At 43.6% G+C, this 19,890-nt stretch overlaps 1 protein-coding gene across 1 annotated transcript in view; it reads left to right on the top strand.

Moving 5' to 3' along the window:
• The window catches only part of LOC126162160 (SH2 domain-containing protein 4B-like), a 649,869-nt gene that overhangs the window by 577,241 nt on the left and 52,738 nt on the right, over positions 1 to 19,890 (top strand). The window lies entirely within an intron of this gene.

Below are 19,890 nucleotides of genomic sequence, written 5' to 3'. Positions count from 1 at the left end.
GCACTGATTCTATATCCTCGACCTGTCTCTGCAGACCAGCAACTTCCTTTACGACTGACCATATGGTTTTAATTTTATCCTGAGACTTAGCTATTCTATCTGCATACCACATACTTTTTGCCTTCCTAATAACATTTTTAAGCACCTTACAATACTGTTTGTAATGGGCTGCTGCATTTAGATTTTGACTGTTTCTAACGTTTTGATATAATTGCCACTTTGTTCTACAAGATATTATTATCCCTCTAGTCAGCCACCCAGGCTGCCTGTTTGTGCTAGTACCCTGTTTTAAACGTTCTAACGGAAAGCAACTTTCAAAGAGCATGAGAAAAGTCTTGAGAAAAGCATTATATTTATCGTCTACTGTATCAGCGCTATAAACATCTTGCCACTCTTGTTCCTTTATAAGGTTTACAAAGGTCTCTACAGCAACTGGATCAGCTTTCCTGAACAGCTGATGACTATATTTAACACGTGTTGCAGCATAAAAATCTTTTAAAGTTAAAATTTGTGCATCATGATCTGAAAGGCCATTCACCTTTTTGCTAACAGAATGCCCTTCTAATAATGAGGAATGAACAAAAATGTTGTCTATGGTTGTTCTACTGTTCCCTTGCACTCTCGTTGGAAAGAATACGGTTTGCATAAGATTACATGAATTAAAGAGGTCTACCAGCATCCTCTTCCTTGCACAATCACTTATACAATATTAATATTGAAGTCACCACATATAACTAACTTTTTGTATTTCCTATAAAGTGAACCAAGAACCTCCTCTAGCTTTAGCAAAAACGTTGTGAAATCGGAGTCTGGGGATCTGTAAATAACAACAGTTAGAAGTTTAGCTCCGTTAAATTTAACCACACCTGCACAACATTCAAACACCTTTTCAGTGCAGTACTTTGAAACATCAATTGACTCAAATGCGATGCCGTTTTTCACATACATGGCTACTCCCCCACACCGCAAAGAGCTCCTCGAAAAGCAGCCAGCCAACCTGTATCCTGGTAAAGGAAGCCTCTGAATTATCTCCTTATTTAAGAAGTGTTCAGATATACCAACAATTTCAGAGTCAACATCTATAAGCAGTTCACTAACTTTATCTCTAATACCTTGTATATTTTGATGAAATATACTAATTCCCTCATTACTCGGATACCTAAGCTTTGTCAAAAGTGATTCCCTTCTTAGAGAGACTTCCCTTAAGCAGGAATACCTATCAGCTGGCTTCAATCTAACAAAGGTGCAGCTCTAACACCCACTACTGCAGGAATTTTCCCATGAGTGATCCCACCAACCCCACCTATGCTGTCACCTATAAGCTTTGCCAACCTCCCCTTCGCATACCTGTTGAGGTGCAGGCCGTGTCTAGTGAAACCCGTCCTGCTGATAGCCTCCACCGACACCACTGAAATGTGACCCATGCTTTCTGTCACCAGCGCACCCCCAAGTCTCATGTTATTACGCCTGACGGCTGTATTAAGATGAGGCCGATCGTGACGCTGAAACAGTTCCACGAAATGCACATTCGTGTTGCCAGTCTGAGTGGCTATCTTTTCCAGGTCACCATCTATGTTATACTCCCCATTCCTATCAATACTATTACCAACCCCACCCACAATCACTACCTGATCCCTACATAACCCCCCTATGTTAACAGTCACTTGAGCCAACCCTGCATTAGGCTTCACAATGCTGGTGACCTGGTACTCACTCCCCAGCACTTCCTGCAACTGCTGGCCTACACCTCTGCCATGAGAACTACCTAACAGCAGAACCTTCTTCTTCCTCTTCGACTTTGCAACTGTTCTAGGCACAATAACTACTGAGGTCTGCTGCATACTTCCTACATCTACAGCTACTAGAGATTCCCCTCCACTAGACTCTGACAGTTGGTCATATCTATTGTAAACACCAATAGTAAAACTATCTGAAAATCTTCTTCTCCTAGCAGATCTCTTGCCAACAGCCAGCTCCCATTCCCCAACCCCCTTCTCCCTCCTCATCCTATCTAGCTCCTCCTGTGCGTTTTTCAACTGCACCTGAAGGGCACAGATCTTACGCTCCTGCTCCTCTATCAACTTACTCTTGCTACATAACTTGCAGTTCCAGGAGAGGATCTCACCAGAATGCCCACTGGCTTCCCCACTGCATTCCCCCCAGTGAAAATACTTCGAACAAGTCTCACACCGCAATCCACTACTCACGAACCTACGGCAAAGCCCACACTTCTCACTCATGGTAAAATTTTACTTTTTCTAAGTTCCGCTACTACAATAAGAAGATGTTAAAAACCTGACTACAATAATCACAAACTTACTCTGCAAGGGAAGTAACTACTATTATTAACAGTATTAATAAACAACAAATGTGAATATAACAAAAGACTAATACAGAAAGAGAATCAAACGTCTAATGACACAGTAACGAAGCTGAAAACAGTTCCCAAAAGGTTCTTCTGAAATTATTTCACCATAAAACACCAAGAACACCGGTTGAAGACTACTAAAGTTCCTAAATAAACCACTATACACAAACAATTAATTAGTACTTACAAGGGAACATCCCCATCGCACCCCCCTCAGATTTAGTTATAAGTTGGCACAATGGATAGGCCTTGAAAAACTGAACACAGATCAATCGAGAAAACAGGAAGAAGTTGTGTGGAACTATGAAAAAATAAGCAAAATATACAAACTGGGTCGTCCATGCGTAAGATAGGTAATATGAAGGGCAACGTGAGGTGAGTAGCACTGTGGTCCCGTGGTTAGCGTGAACAGCTGCGGAACGAGAGGTCCTTCGTTCAAATCTGCCCTCGACTGAAAATTTTGCTTTCTTTGTTTTCGCAAAGTTATGATCTGTCCATTCGTTCATTGACGTCTCTGTTCACTGTGATTAGTTTAGTGTCTGTGTTTTGCGACCGCACCGCAAAACCGTGTGATTAGTTGACGAAAGGACGTGCCTCTCCAATGGGATCCGAAAACATTTGATCGCAAGGTCATAGGTCAACCGATTCCTCCACAGGAAAACACGTCTGATATTTTGTATACGACACTGGTGACAGCATGTGCGTCACATGACAGGAATATGTTGTCGACCCACCTAACTAGTACACTTGGCGAACGGGTGAAAAGTTTCTTCTACCTTGCCCGATTTAGGTTTTCTTGTGGATGTAATAATCACTCCAAAAAAAGTGATGAAAACATAAGAGTTTTTCACATAAACTGAAAATAAAAAGTTAAAAATTTTCGGTCGAGGGAAGATTTGAACCAAGAACCTCTCGTTCCACAGCTGTCCACGCTAACCACGGGACCAAGGAGCTCCTCATCTTACATTGCCCTTAATAGTGCCTATCTTACGCATGGACGACCCAGTTTGTATATTTTGCTTATTTTTTCATAGTTCCACACAACTTCTTCCTGTTTTCTCGATCGATCTGTGTTCAGTTTTTCAAGGCCTATCCACTGTGCCAACTTATAACTAAATCTGAGGGGGGTGCGATGGGGATGTTCCCTTGTTAGCTTTCGATGCGCCGCTACAGCTGCAACTGGTCAGCGCGGAATGTAAACACAGGCAAAAGGTTAAGTTGCTCGATACGAAACACTCACAAATATCAGGTCACAACACAAGAAAGTATATAGTAAATATTATCACAAAAACCGTTAAAATATGTATCTGAAACCTAAAAATATATGAAAACTTAGAGAGCGATCTCACACGCAGTCACTCGCTTATGACGTCACACCCTACATCATCTTACAATGTACTTCAAAGTCATGCCAAAGACATTTTAAGGTTAGAACGACTTTTTTACTCGTAAATAATTAAACTTTCAGGTCTTTTTTGCAAATGGTGAAGTGGCCAGCCAAATACCAAAAGACGTGCATATCCGGCATGTTTCACAAGGGTAGTAACGCAACGCTGGCCGCAGTGGCCGAGCGGTTCTATGCGCTTCAACCTGGAACCGCGCGACCGCTACGGTAGCAGGTTCGAATCTTGCCTCTGGCATGGATGTGTGTGATGTCCTTAGGTTAGTTAGGTTTAAGTAGTTCTAAGTTCTAGGGGACTGATGACCTCAGATGTTAAGTCCCATAGTGCTCAGAGCCATTTGAACCATTTAGTAACGCAACAGTGGCAACCAAAAAAACACTTGCGATGTTTATCCAAGTGGACTAGACGTTCGCAAATGCCAAAAGTAGTTTTCTAAGTTCAAAGAGGCTAATCTTGACCTTTCCGACTCGTATCAATCAGGAAGAGCAACAACTGTAGACAATGAAGTGTTAAGGGCGGAAGGGGAAGGAAATTAGATATCTGTGGTAAGGTCCAAACTGCTGAGGTCATCGGTCCCTAAGCCTACACACTACTTAGTCTAACTTAAACTGACTTACGCTATGGACAACACACACAGCCATGCCCGAGGGAGGACTCGAACCTCCGACAGGGGGAGCCGCACGGACGGTGACAAGGCGCCTGAGACCGCGCGGCTATCCCGCGCGGCGGAAGAGGAAGCAAATCCGTGTTAGACAGTCGGAGAATTGTCAGACACTCTTAACCAACTTTGGTCGACTATCCAAGAACATTTTTGTAACAGACTGGAAAAGTAAGAAGAGCAAATATTGGGGTCCCACTTAATCTATCCGCAGAAAAAAAAAAAGCGTTTTTTGATCGCTTGATTACTGGAGATGAAAAATGAGTTCTTCATGGTAATCCAAAACGCTATAGGCCTCTGAATGAATCGCGACGAAGTACGGCTAAGTCAGGTTTACACCCCAAAAAGGTGCTTCTGTATGTTTGGTAGAGTATTCGTGGGATCGTTCATTTTGAAGTGCTGAAAGCTAGATAAACTGTGAGGCAGATCTTTATTGTGAACAGCTTGAGCGAGTAAATCAATCTTTAATTGAATAGTTGAGTAGTGTCCACTGACTGTCAACAGAAATTCTGCAAAACAATAATGCAAGACCCCACTGCGCAAGAAGAACCCTGGTAAAAATTTAATGAACTGGGGTGGGAGGTACTGCCTCGCCCGCCACACTCTCCCGATATTGCGCCATCGGATTTCTATTTATTCCGAGCGCTACAACATTTTCTATACGGCAAAAAATTCCAGTATCTGGCTAATGTCCAAAATGTCATCTCCGATATTTTGCTCAAAAACTGATTATTTATCGATCCAGCATTGAAAATTTGCACACTATATGCAAAAAGGTTGTTGATAACGAGAATTATTGTTTACATCATTAATTAAAATGAAAATTTTCTTAAATATTTATCTGGTTGAATATAATGTAATAAAAGGACACTACTTTTCAGTCCCCCTGATATAAGTGTCATGAAAGAAGACATCATTCCACCACATTGTGTTGTATTTTACTAACAACTATTAGTTTCGAGCGTGGCTCGTAAGAGATGTGCATATATCATTCTCGTCAAATAAAAATCGTCTGCCATGCACGGTCGTCAAAGCGTGATTTCGCGACGCATCACTACAAACCATATCTACACCCAGTTTTTTATGGTACCGTCGCATATGTACCAGTATTGTACACATGTGGCAGTACCATAAACCATTGGGTGTGTAGGTGTAGGTAGGGGTGATGCACCGCGATGTCACGAATTTTGACGACCGTGTATGGCAGACGATTTTTATTTGACGAGGATACCGTTTTTTTTAACAAACTTATTCAGTAATGTAAAAAGCTAGTACTTCACTGTCCATTCATTTCTTACTACTAGTTATCGCTCACAAACTACAGATACACTGTTTCATTAAGTAACACTACACAGTCTGCCAAGTGACATCGGGGCCATAGAGGCGGTATTGAAATCCATTTTGTGTACCGCGACTTACCATATGCTTATCTGAGTCGGTAATGAGTGTGAAGTCCAAAGGAGGATAAGACTTTAGTATTATAGATTTCAGAGCTTTAGACCTAAAGTTTTTTTCAGAAAAGAAAAGGAAAACATTGTAGTGCAAAAGCGTTGTGTTAAATGACAGAGATAATTTAGAATTATGTTTAGTATTTAGTTGTGCTGTATTATTACCGAATCCTCACTGTACTATCCATGTAATCCCTCAGTATAGAATGTAAAACGTAACAGGTACTTTTTAACTGCCTTTTTAAATAAGTTTGTTTCAGTAATTTTGTCTCCCTGAGCAACTGTTATAAAGTTTCGTACCTTGATAGAAGATACTGTTTTGAGTTTCATGTTTATTCTTTGGTGCTAACTGTAAGTTCAGCTTAAGTTACATGGTCGTCGACAGAGCTGTTTGTGTAGTAATTATCCAGGTCATTTTTGATGTGCATAATAGATTGGTAAATGTACTCACATGGTGTAATCAGTATCCCCCAGTATTCTGAACAGACATATACAGTGAGCCCGATTACCGTTTTCTCGGTACCGGTATTATTCTTATGGCTCTTTTTTGTAATTTGAAAACAGTTTTCATATTTTGCTCAAGTTCTGTAAAGCGAGGCCGGTACTGAAAAAAAAGAACGTGTGCCGTGATGGGGTCACAAAAAAAGGAAGATATCTGTCATCACGTGTAGAGAACTGTTTTTTCTGTAAGGAGAGGGTGTGCGTGGGAAGACAACGGCGGACGGTTCGCGTTGGACGCTTTCCCACGACTGGGGGAACCTCATTGTTAGCTCTCTTCTCCCAGGGCACCAGCCGCCTCCTCGCGGTAGCAACGGAGTCACGGGTTCGACAGCCCATAGCGGTACGGAAGGTCGCCTACCTCTCTAACAACCACGTTGAGGTGGGTCTTCCACAATACAACTTCCGACTTCCTCATTCCCAGTGGTTACGACGTCTGCTGTGTTTTATTTCTGCTCTGGTGATGCGGCTCCACATCCCAGGAACAAAAAAGGAAAACTGAAATCCTTTTCCGTTGCTTGCAGTTTTTGCAGTGGAATTAAAGTGCGCAAAAGACATTCATCGGCGAATGAAGTCGCAATATGGAAAAAATGCCTCTTCTTTCAAGTAATACCGCGTCAAGCTGTTTGTTGACAGTGTGAATGAATCCAGGAGCTACAAAATGTCGACTTAGCATAACACACTAAAGTCGACAGAACAGTACGCTATAACCACAGCCGTCAAACATAAAGCAGCTCGTCCTGGTCAAATTGCAGCCGACTTTCTACATGTCATGGCTGAAGAAAATAACATTAAGGAGATGATCATATTTTCAAAGCCACACAAAGTGTAGTTGAAGTATCTAGAGAAAGGCTGCAACCAATATTCCTTGTCATATCACATAAATCGCCTTGAAAGATATAAAATGATGATCGCCTAAATCGCCTGATGAGCCACATGCGAGAAAGAGTATTTTCCTTACCATGAAGACGATCAAAACGTGATATACTTTCCGAGAAAATATGTATGTTATGAGAAATACACTTGACACATGAGAAGTTTTATGCGATCTGACTGTTTTCCTTAAAAGAAGGATATCTTAAAGGCCTTAGACCATCAGAGCCATTTTGAATAAGTGAAAAACTTAAACTTGGTGAAGATTCTACATAGAAAGCAACTTGACGGAAAGATATTTCGTAAGTGGCTAAATGAAAATTAAGAGCTTCAGTCTGGAACCGCGCGACCACTACGGTCGCAGGTTCGAATACTGCATCGGGCATGGATGTGTGTGATGTCATTAGGTCAGTTAGGTTTAAGTAGTTCTAAGTTCTAGGGGACTGATGACGTCAGATATTAAGTCCCATAGTGCTCAGAGCCATTTGAAAATTAAGAAACACTTATCAGAAAAGGAGGTCGTCAGTGTTGTGTATTTTCCACGCCACTCTCTTCACTATAGAGAGGAGATCATAAAATCATGTGTGTTTTCAATGAAATCCCAGCTCAGATGGCGAGGTAGATGGAGGGTTAGGAGAACTACTGAATCAAGCCCAATCCGCAATAAATCATTACTATATTATCTTAATATAAATGAAAGAAGACGGAAGTCAATGCTATTTATTACCCTGTCTTTCAGTAGTCTATCCTATTGTTAAGCAAAAAAAAGAAATAGGAATTATATCCCAATAATTACATCGGACCTACAGAGACGCTCTGGCATAAGAAAGACATGAGAGCTATCAGTCCGAGGTTGTTTGAGCTACTTTTGGAAAAACGAAGTTCTTGTAAACCGATAAAATGCTGTATTATAACCACAAACATAGTGGTGGCGCAGCGCTTAAGGCACTGGATTCGTTAACGTGGGGAACGGCGATCTATACCCTGTCCAGTCGTACAGATTTATATTTACGCTAATCGGCTAAGACGAATGTACGTGTCGTTTCTTTCAAAAGGCCACGGGCGATTTCCTTCCCCATCATTGTCCGTGTCTAATGATCTTATTTCCTTCCTTCGTCCCTTTCTCGCTTCCTTCCTTAGATATTCACTGATTTAATACTTAACACTAATGTACGAAGCAGAGGCAGATTCTGAGTAGACCACCAGTCTTCATAATGTGATTCGTACTAACTAATGCTTTCGGTGCCACAAACATACTTCCAAGTGAAGAAGTCGGACAACAGAGCTCGTTCAGAAAAGAAGCAGCAAAAATAAGTTTGTTCAAATTTTATTTCTATCATTCTGATGCAGATTTACTGAAGGTTCTAAATGTTATTCAGGCAGTTGTAATAACATGTCGTTTTACGTGACCACTGCTGATTCCCGCCCTCAATCTCATCGACGTGTAATTCTCGCTACTTGCTTGGTAACTTGTGGTCAGAGTCGTTTATAATTTCGCACTTGGACATCTTCCCGAGACGGCGCTACAATCGAAATGTCTTGGTTCACTAATGCTTAGCTGCCCTGACATACACGGGTTGGACAAAATAGGGAAACACTACGAGAAATGCGTGCTTGAACATAAATGCATATGTTAACCAAGTGTACAGGTTGAACTACTCTATTTGACCAAGGACGGCACCTGTGCAATGTCCCCGAAAAATTGCCAGCGTTAGTCATGGTCAGAAGAGTGTTGGTTTGGGTTGGGTTGGGTTGTTCAGGAGAAGAGACCAAACTGCGAGGTCATCGGTCTCATCGGATTAGGGAAGGACGGGGAAGGAAGTCAGCCGTGCCCTTTCAAAGGAACCATCCCGGCATTTGCCTGGAGCGATTTAGGGAAATCACGGAAAACGTAAATCAGGATGGCCGGACGCGGGATTGAACCGTCGTCCTCCCGAATGCGAGTCCAGTGTACTAACGACTGCGCCACCTCGCTCGTTAGAAGAGTGTTCTGTGTAGTCATGAGTGCATTATGTCGGAGCTAAGTGATTTTGAACGGGGACAAATTGTTGCTGCTCATATGGTGGGTTCTTCCGTAACCAAGGTAGCCGTTTTCCAAGAGGCTCCATACTGAAGATTTCTACCGCATGCATGGACTGAGGAAAAATATCTTCCGCTAAGTCACAACACGGACAAAAGTGTGTGTTTCGTCACCGTGGCAGATGGTCCTTTAGGAAAATTGTGACATCCAAAAGTAAGAGGACGACAGCTGCAAGAGTCACTGCAGAATTGGATGTCACACTCGCGAACTGTGTCAGCACCAAAACAACACGAAGCTCTTTAAGCTGGGAACAGCACGGTGACCTGGAATCCCGAAACCATTGATCAGTAATGCCCAGTGAGAATGTGGTGCCGAAGCCGTAAAACCTAGACATTGTTTCCAACTTCGGCTGAGTTTTCTTCCCAAGAGTGGAACATGGCGCATTTGGGCAGCCATATCGTGCTGTTCCTCAGCGCTGTGGCTACTCTGCTACTCCACAAGGTCATATTACTGGCAAGGATTATGTGAGCATTTCGGCTGGTCGCGTCCATCCCATGGAACAACGTTTGTTCCCCGGTGGTGATGCTATATTTCAAAACGACAGAGCCCCTGTTGACACTGTACCCATCGTCCAGTACTGGTCTTGCGGGCACGAAGATGAACTGTCGCATCTCTCCTGGTAACCACAATCACCAGATATCAGTATCACTGAGCCTTTGAGATCTACTTTGGAGAGAACGGTGCGCGATCGCTATCCACCTCCGATATCATTACTCAACTTGCCTATACACTGCAGGAAGAATGATGTAAGATTTCCCTGAGAACCAAACAGGGCCTGTATATATCCGTTATGAGGCGACTGATATAACATCGGTTTCATTACATCGTATTAGGCATTCTAATGGGTTTTTGGCGTTTCGTACCTTTGTCCAGCCCCTGTAGATGTTACACTGACGGTTGTCGTAACTGTCACCATGAAGCACCAGGCTAACGTTTATGAAATTTTGTGAAGCATAAATGGTTATAGTTTCAAGTCATTCGGAACTGATGTCCAGCTTTAACATCAATATGAGGTGTGACACGCATACTCTTGTATTCGTTGTGGCAAGAAAGCAAATAGCCGGCGAATGTGTCCATGAGAAGTTTGCTGCCACGACTGAATACGGGTCATTAAGACTGCTGGCTGGAGGGTAGTATGAAAGTATTCGTTTCCCATCGCATCCCAGACACGCTCTCTGGGCGACAAACAAGGGGACCAGGTAGGGTAGTCAATGATCTGTACGGTCGTCAAGGCACTTCTGGCGTGAACTGGTGTGGGGTCTTGCATTATTCTGCTGGAATATGCCATTTGGCGTACTGGTCGTGAACAGTAAAATAAATGGTTTAACCATTCTTGCGACACAGTGCTGAGAATGCAGCCTGCTTTAATCAGTTAGCACATCAGGCCTACTGCAATATCCAATACCTCACCACAGCATAATTCCAGGAGTTAGAGAAGTACGTGTCTCTAAAATCGCTGCTTCCTGTGACCTATCACCAGGATCCCTGTAGACATGTTGACGTCGATCTAACAGCCACAAATGAGTCTCAGTGCTGAACAGCACGCAATGTCATTTAGCATTCCAGCTAACTCTGGTTCTACACCATGTAGTTCTCCGTGGTATTGTGACTACAGCAAATGACAAATAGCAGCTCTACCTTTCAACCCAGTTTCCAGTAACTGTTCAAGACAGTTTGTGGTGACAGCCGGCTTGTAACTTCTACCCGGATTTCTGCTGTTGTCATCCGTTAATTCGTCACAGCCAGTTGGCCAGTTCTATGATCTACTCGTGATGTGGACTTCTTCTAGACCCATGGCTACTCTTCGTTCCACACAGTTGTGGTGACTCGATCACGTCATTGTCCTTCAGCCAGCTGTCTGTTTGATCTGTCGATATGACGCACACCGATGCCCATTATGCCAGTCATTCGACCTTTCCGAAATATGGCGCCAAGTTGTATTGCGATCTAATCTGAAAAGTTCCACTATCGTTAGACTCATCCAGCAGTCACAACTCATATCATTATTCATTTGTAGGAATGCCTTTTTTCTGTATTCGCGTAAGGATGAAAACTTAACAAACATACCCCACATGCATGGAGGCAAAGGCCTTTCCGCAGTGGTAATACCAGTTCCCGCCGAATAACCGAAGATAAGCGCTGTCAGGCTCAGCTGGCATACGGAAGGGGGACCGTCCGGGTCTGCCGTGCACTGTTGGCAAACAGGGCGCACTCAGCGCATGCGAAGCCAATTGAGGAACTACACTACTGGCCATTAAAATTGCTACACCACTAAGGTGACGTGCTACAGACGCGAAATTTAACCGACAGGAAGAAGATGCTGTGATATGCAAATGATTAGCTTTTCAGAGCATTCACACAAGGTTGGCGCCGGTGGCGACACCTACAACGTGCTGACATGAGGAAAGTTTCCAACCGATTTCTCATACACAAACAGCAGTTGGAACGGCGTTGCCTGGTGAAACGTTTTTGTGATGCCTCGTGTAAGGAGGAGAAATGCGTACCACCACGTTTCCGACTTTGATAAACAGTTCGACGACGTTTGCAGCAGCATGGACAATCAGGTCAGAGACCATGGCTGCGGTTACCCTTGACGCTGCTTCACAGACAGGAGCACCTGCGATGGTGTACTCAACGACGAACCTGGGTGAACAAATGGCAAAAATGTCAATTTTTTCGGGTGAATCCCGGTTCTGTTTACAGCATCATGATGGTCGCATCCGTGTTTGGCGACACTGCGGTGAACGCACTTTGGAAGCTTGTATTCGTCATCGTCATACTGGCATATCACTCGGCGTGATGGTAAGGGGTGCCATTGGTTACACGTCTCGGTCACCGCTTGTTCGCACCGAAGGCACTTTTAACAGTGAACATTACATTTCAAATGTGTTACGAGCCGTGGCTCTACCCTTCATTCGATCCCTTCGAAACCCCACATTTCTGCAGAGTAATGCACGATCGCATGTTGCAAGTCCTGTACGGGCCTTTCTGGATGCAGAAAATGTTCGACTGCTGCCATGGCCAGCACATTCTCCAGATCTCTCACCAATTGAAAACTTCTGGTCAATGGTGGCGAGCAACCGGCTCGTCACAATACGCCAGTCACTACTCTTGATGAACTGTGGCATCGTGTTGAAGCTGCATGGGCAGCTGTAGCTGTACACGCCGTCCAAGCTCTGTTTGATTCAATGCCCAGGCGTATCAAGGCCGTTATTACGGCCAGAGGAGGTTGTTCTGGATACTGATTTCTCAGGACCTATGCACCCAAATTGCGTGAAAATGTAATCACATGTCAGGTCTAGTATAATATATTTGTCCAATGAATACTCGTTTATCATCTGCTTTCTTCTTGGTGTAGCAATTTTAATGGCCAGTAGTGTACTTGATTGAGAATTAGTGGCTCCGGTCACGAAATCTGCCAACGGCTGGGAGAGCGGTGTGCTGAGCACATGCCCCTCCGTATCTGCATCAAGTGACGTCTGTGGGCCGAGGATGACACCATGATACCGTTGGGCCTCCAAGGCCGATCGGACAGAGATCCTTTTTCTAGATACAGGCATAGAATGCCGGAGTATTGGTAGTGTTCGTTCAGGGTATTCATGGTGTAATAATTTCCATGGACGAAAGGGTGATGCGGGAGGAGAGAGATCGAAACGCGATATGGTATCTAAGCCACTTTTCTTGCGCCGTCAACATTTCGGCTCACAGAGTAAGACACCGGACGTTTCTGTGCTTACCTGATAGGTAGACGTGACAAGTACCTCCTTGCACACCAGAGTCTCTCTCATTTCCTTTGTCAGATGTCACGCACACTCCACTCGCCGAACTCGTTGATAGTCTGAGCACAGCCGCCGGAAATAGTTTCTCTTGCCGGGAAGGAGTGGAAGGGCTGGCCGAGGTGGGGAAGACAATGGAAGACTGGTGCCGGGCGTGAGATACGTATCTCCGCGTGTGTTCGCTATCTAGAGGTAGACGGCGCGCGAGGGAAGCGAGACGTCAGTTCGCGTCGCACAGTAGGGCGGCCTAGGCCACTTACCGGCTGTGGGAGGACCTCGAGCAGCGCCCCGCGTGTGACACGCAGGTGAGGGCGGGCGAGGCCAGCGCCGGCCGATGACTCCCGGCCCGCGGGCCTGATTGTGCGTCTGGGAATCCCGGGCACGCGCCGCCCATCAACATACAATGGCGGCGCAGCGGCGCCACCGCAGCGTCTGTCCCTGCTGCGTCTTACTGCGTCACCTTCTGGGGGCCGTCTGCTCGCACACGCTCCTCGAGACAGCCTAGTGCCAGGCGGAGGGTACTTCGCACCGAGATTACCAGTTTTCTCTGTTATTCTTAGCGTACGGATCCATCGAAAATGGTCTGTTTGTTTGTTTTCCCCAAATTGTTCAAATGGCTCTGAGCACTATGGGACTTAACTTCTGAGGTCGTCAGTTCCCTAGAACTTAGAAGTACTTAAACCTAACTAACCTAAGGACATCACACACACCCATGCCCGAGGCAGGATTCGAACCTGCGACCGTAGCAGTCGCGTGGTTCCAGACTGAAGCGCCTAGAACCGCTCGACCACCTCGGCCGACCTGTTTTCCTCCATACGCAATGTAATCCCACCACACGCAGGTTTAGTGCTAAGTTAGGCGGGAGGGAGAGATGGATTGACGGAAAGGCGTCACAGTGTGTTAGTCTCTCCCTTCCCCTTTCCGTCTACATCTACATCTACATGCATACTCCGCGGAGTGTACTTTGAGTACCTCTATCGGTTCTCCCTTCTGTTCCTGTCTCGTATTTTTCGTGGAAAGAAAGATTGTCCGTATGCCTCTGTATGGGCTCTAATCTCTCTGATTTTATCCTCATGGTCTCTTCGCGAGATATACGTAGGAGGGAGCAATATACAGCCTGACTCCTCGGTGAAGGTATGTTCTCGAAACTTCAACAAAAGCCCGTACCGAGCTACTGAGCATCTCTCCTCCAGAGTCTTCCACTGGAGTTTATCTATCATCTCCGAAACGCTTTCGCGATTACTAAATGATCCTGTAACGAAGCGCGCTGCTCTCCGTTGGATCTTCTCTATCTCTTCTATCAATCCTATCTGGTACGGATCCCACACTGGTGAGCAATATTCAAGCAGTGGGCGAACAAGTGTACTGTAACCTACTTCGTTTTCGGACTGCATTTCCTTAGGATTTTTCCAATGAATCTCAGTCTGGGTCACTGATCATTATTTAATCTGCAGCGAAATTGGGATTGTGAGGCCGAAAGTGCAGGAGGTCAGGTCCATATGTAGGAGGATAAGAGTGGAGAAACTTCAGGATAAGGAAATCAGGCACAAGTACATAACAGCGATCTCAGAAAGGTACCAGTTAGTTGAATGTAATCAATTACAGTCATTGGAAAAGGAATGGACAAGGTACAGGGACACAGTACTAGAAGTGGCTAAAGAATGTCTTGGAACAGTAGTGCGTAAAAGTAGGATGAAGCAAACAGCTTGGTGGAATGATACTGTCAAGGCAGCCTGTAAAAGGAAAAAGAAGGCGTATCAAAAATGGCTACATACCAGAACCCAGGTAGACAGAGAAAGTTATGTTGAAGAAAGAAACAAAGCCAAACAGATAATTGCAGCATCCAAGAAGAAATCGTGGGAAGACTTTGGAAACAGGTTGGAGACTATGGGTCAAGCTGCTGGACAACCATTCTGGAGTGTAATTAGCAGTCTTCGAAAGGGAGGTAAGAAGGAAATGACAAGTATTTTGGACAGGTCAGGAAAACTGCTGGTGAATCCTGAAGATGCCTTGGGCAGATGGAGGGAATATTTTGAAGAGTTGCTCAATGTAGGTGAAAATGCGATCAGTAATGTTTCAGATTTCGAGGTAGAATGGGATAGGAATGATGATGGAAATAGGATCACATTTGAGGAAGTGGAAAAAATGGTCAATAGATTGCAGTGCAATAAAGCAGCTGGGGTGGATGAAATTAAGTCGGAACTCATCAAATACAGTGGAATGTCAGGTCTTAAATGGCTACACAGGATAATTAAAATGGCCTGGGAGTTGGGACAGGTTCCATCAGACTGGACAAAAGCAGTAATCACACCAATCTTTAAACATTGAAACAAAAAAGATTGTAACAACTACAGAGGTATCTCTTTAATCAGCGTTGTGGGTAAAATCTTCTCAGGTATTGTTGAAAGGAAAGTGCGAGTATTAGTTGAGGACCAATTGGATGAAAATCAGTGTGGGTTTAGGCCTCTTAGAGGTTGTCAGGACCAGATCTTTAGCTTACGGCAAATAATGGAGAAGTGTTATGAGTGGAACAGGGAATTGTATCTATGCTTTATAGATCTAGAAAAGGCATATGACCGGGTTCCTAGGAGGAAGTTATCGTCTGTTCTACAAGATTATGGAATAGGAGGCAAACTTTTGTAAGCAATTAAAGGTCTTTACATGGATAGTCAGGCAGCAGTTAGAGTTGACGGTAAATTGAGTTCATAGTTCAGAGTAGTTTCAGGGGTAAGACAAGGCTGCAACCTGTCTCCACTGTTGTTCATATTATTTATGGATCATATGTTGAAAACAATAGACTGGCTGGTTGAGATTAAGATATGTGAACACAAAATAAGCAGTCTTGCATATGCGGATGACTTAGTTGTGATGGCAGATTCGATTGAAAGTTTGCAAAGTAATATTTCAGAGCTAGATCAGAAATGTAAGGACTATGGTATGAAGATTAGCATCTCCAAAACGAAAGGAATGTCAGTGGGAAAGAAATATAAACGGATTGAGTGCCAAATAGGAGGAACAAAGTTAGAACAGGTGGACGGTTTCAAGTACTTAGGATGCATATTCTCACAGGATGGCAACATAGTGAAAGAACTGGAAGTGAGGTGTAGCAAAGCTAATGCAGTGAGCGCTCAGCTACGGTCTACTCTCTTCTGCAAGAAGGAAGTCAGTACCAATACTAAGTTATCTGTGCACCGTTCAATCTTTCGACCAACTTTGTTGTATGGGAGCGAAAGCTGGGTGGATTCAGGTTACCTTATCAACAAGGTTGAGGTTACGGATATGAAAGTAGCTAGGATGATTGCAGGTACTAGTAGATGGGAACAATGGCAGGAGGGTGTCCACAATGAGGAAATCAAAGAAAAACTGGGAATGAACTCTATAGATGTAGCAGTCAGGGCGAACAGGCTTAGATGGTGGGGTCATGTTACACACATGGGAGAAGCAAGGTTACCCAAGAGACTCATGGATTCAGCAGTAGAGGGTAGGAGGAGTCGGGGCAGACCGAGGAGAAGGTACCTGGATTCGGTTAAGAATGATTTTGAAGTAATAGGTATAACATCAGAAGAGGCACCAATGTTAGCAATGAATAGGGGATCATGGAGGAACTGTATAAGGGGGGCTATGCTCCAGACTGAACGCTGAAAGGCATAATCAGTCTTAAATGATGATGATGATGATGATGATCTCAGTCTGGCATCTGCTTTACCGACGATCAACTTTATATGATCATTCCATTTTAAATCACTCCTAACGCCTTCTCCCAGATAATTTATGAAATTAACTGCTTCCAGTTGCTGACCTGCTATATTGTAGCTAAATGATAAAGGATCTTTCTTTCTATGTATTCGCAGCACATTACACTTGCCGATATTGAGATTCAATTTGCCATTCCCTACACCATGCGTCAATTCGTAGCAGATCCTACTGCATTTCAGTACAATTTTCCACTGTTACAACCTCTCGATGTACCACAGCATCATCTGCTAAAAGCCTCAGTGAACTTCCGATGTTATCCACAAGGTCATTTATATATATTGTGAACAGCAACGGTCCTACGACACTCCCCTGCGGCACACCTGAAATCACTCTTACTTTCAACGCCTGAAAGTTATTGCTTTATTACTACAAAGTGACTGAAGCAGCAGAAATAATTTCATAAGCGTTACGTTATTGTTATGAAATTCAGGTCATCCACACTCGGTGCAGTGGTCTCTACCATCAAACGTAATCAGTATGACTTCCCAGCGGTAATCAATGTCTAGAATGCAGGCCGAGCATCGAAAGAGATCAAAGATGGGTTGGCTACTAAAACGCTTCCAGACTCAAAATATTAAATTTTTTTTAGTTTTCTTGTTTTTATTAGATTGTTAGATATACATTGGGTTAGTCTACTTTGCTTCTTTTTATTCGATGTCGTATGGTATTATATTTTGGGGTAACTCTTCCCATTCTAAAAGGACATTTTTGGCTCAGAAACGGGCGGTTCGGGCGATAAGTGGAGTAGGTTCACGAACCTCTTGTCGAACCCTGTTCACGAGTGTGGGTATTTTGACATTGGCCTCTCAATATATATATTCCTTACTGTCATTTCTTGTTAACAACATTAGCTTTTTCCCAGGAATAAGCAGCTTTCACTCAGTTAATGCTCGGCAGAAATCAAACCTGCATTTGGATCGCACTTTCTTAACTCTTGTGCAGAAAGGTGTGCAGTGTACTGCTGCATCCATTTTCAATAAGCTACCACTCGAATTCAAACATCTTAGCAGTAATCCACGCGCTTTCAAATCGAAACTGAAGAGTTTCCTCATGGCTCACTCCTTCTATTCTGTCGAGGAGTGCCTTGAAAAATTAAGCTGTTTCTTGTTGTATTGTTGACTGCGTTTTCTTAAACTTATGGACATACTTTTTTCGGGTTCTTAAACATTTTATTTTTATCTGTTATTACTTTTATGTTGTAATTTCATGTACTGACACGTTCCATGACCTTGCAGATTTGCTCCTCAATCTGGTTCTACGGAACTTGACATGTAAATAAGTAAATAAATAAATAAAGCAGAACAATATGAGTAAAAGGTGTTATATACATTGACTGAATACATACGGCGTGGTTTCAGCTGGAGTCACTGCGCATGAAATCTCGTTACTTTTTGTGATAAGTTAAAATGTAGTTCCTTTCTCCGTTTGGACATATGGCTGGTTGAGAGATAGCATACTTCCATCTGCTTCTGAGACGTTCCTTCTTTGTGCTAGAGTACACAGAGTGCCTTGACGCGCCATTTATTCGAAGAAGCTTTGCTTCTGTTGAATGATTTTCAACTGGAACAACAGTTTTTTTTTTTTTTTTTTGCTAATCGTTCCTTGCTGTCACTTTCGGAAATAATAGATGCCAAAATTGATTTTTTCGTTGTCTTCAGACAACACATCATCTCCACTTTCACTGCTACTGTCAGTCTGAGCCGGCATCAGAACAAATCCCTTCCAAAAGGCACGCCAGAATCTCCTCTTCCTTTATTCTGCAGGAATACATCGTGTGAAATTGGAAGTACAGCAGTCTGTCACAGCTAGTCAAAAATGGTTCAAATGGCTCTGAGCACTATGGGACTTAACATCTGTGGTCATCAGTCCCCTAGAACTTAGAACTACTTAAACCTAACTAACCTAATGACATCACACACATCCGTGCCCGAGGCAGGATTCGAACCTGCGACCGTAGCAGTCGCGCGGTTCCGGACTGAGCGCCTAGAACCGCTAGACCACCGCGGCCGGCCACAGCCAGTCATATTGCTCTTAGAGTCGCAGTGGTTTCAAAAGGAACCACCACAATAATTATGAAAATAAATATATAAATTTAATTATCATCGCAACAAACAGAGTATAAATTTGAACATGATATTTTACCGTACCTAATCCATGCGCAAAACACGCGTTACAGAGACAAGTTCAATCGCAATTTGAAAACAAAGACAACCACGCACCGAATACAAAAATGGCTCCTACGTTTGCTCGTGTAACTGCTAAGATCCGAAAGATATGAAACAGTTCAAGCTGCAGCCGCTATATAGCAGTATCTACTGGAGACGTAAAGGGTGGCTACAGTTGTAGCGACTGTGGGTATGCCACGAAATGAGAAAATCCTATGTGGTTTCAAACGGAACCACATCGTCTGAAAGCGTTAACATCCCTTAAATCCCCACTTTTACCTTTCCATAGAAGCAGCTGAGTGTCAATCGTTCTCCGGAAATCGACGATAACCTAAAATCCTCTAAATTTTATGTAATAACGTAATGATAGATGAATTAAAACAGCCGTGTATGTTATAGAATTAACCAAGAAGGTTCATCCAGCCGAATGCATAAGCGGCGCGTTTACTATATAATACGAGAATCTTTCGTTTTTTATGTCCTTGCAACTTCACTGTCAGACTAGAATTAGGTTAAATAATTTCTTGTTTCTCAATTTTTTTCCGATCGAAACTATTTCATGATCATCGACAGGAATCGGCTGCGCGGATAAAACTCAGTAGAGCTACCTAATCCATCTAAAACAACAGAAAACTGGAGAGATAATAATGACGCGAAAAGAGTACGATTGCCTTACGTCGCCCCTTCCTCCCTCCTTCCCGCCCCAGGGTTATTCATTAGCCTGGGATCCATAACGATCTCAATTCGTCACATAACTGATTAGCCAGTGAGAGACCTTGAACTAAAGGCTTAGTACACATAGATGGGAGACACTATAAGGAAAGATGTCAGGTGTGGCAGAAGGGCTTCTCACTCCTCATGGGAG

The sequence above is a fragment of the Schistocerca cancellata genome, chromosome 2 (assembly GCF_023864275.1).
Source record: "Schistocerca cancellata isolate TAMUIC-IGC-003103 chromosome 2, iqSchCanc2.1, whole genome shotgun sequence".
In the NCBI taxonomy this organism is placed as follows: Eukaryota; Metazoa; Arthropoda; class Insecta; order Orthoptera; family Acrididae; genus Schistocerca; species Schistocerca cancellata.
The sequence above is the reverse complement of the archived record's forward strand: the minus strand, read 5'-3'. Positions and strand labels throughout refer to the sequence as shown.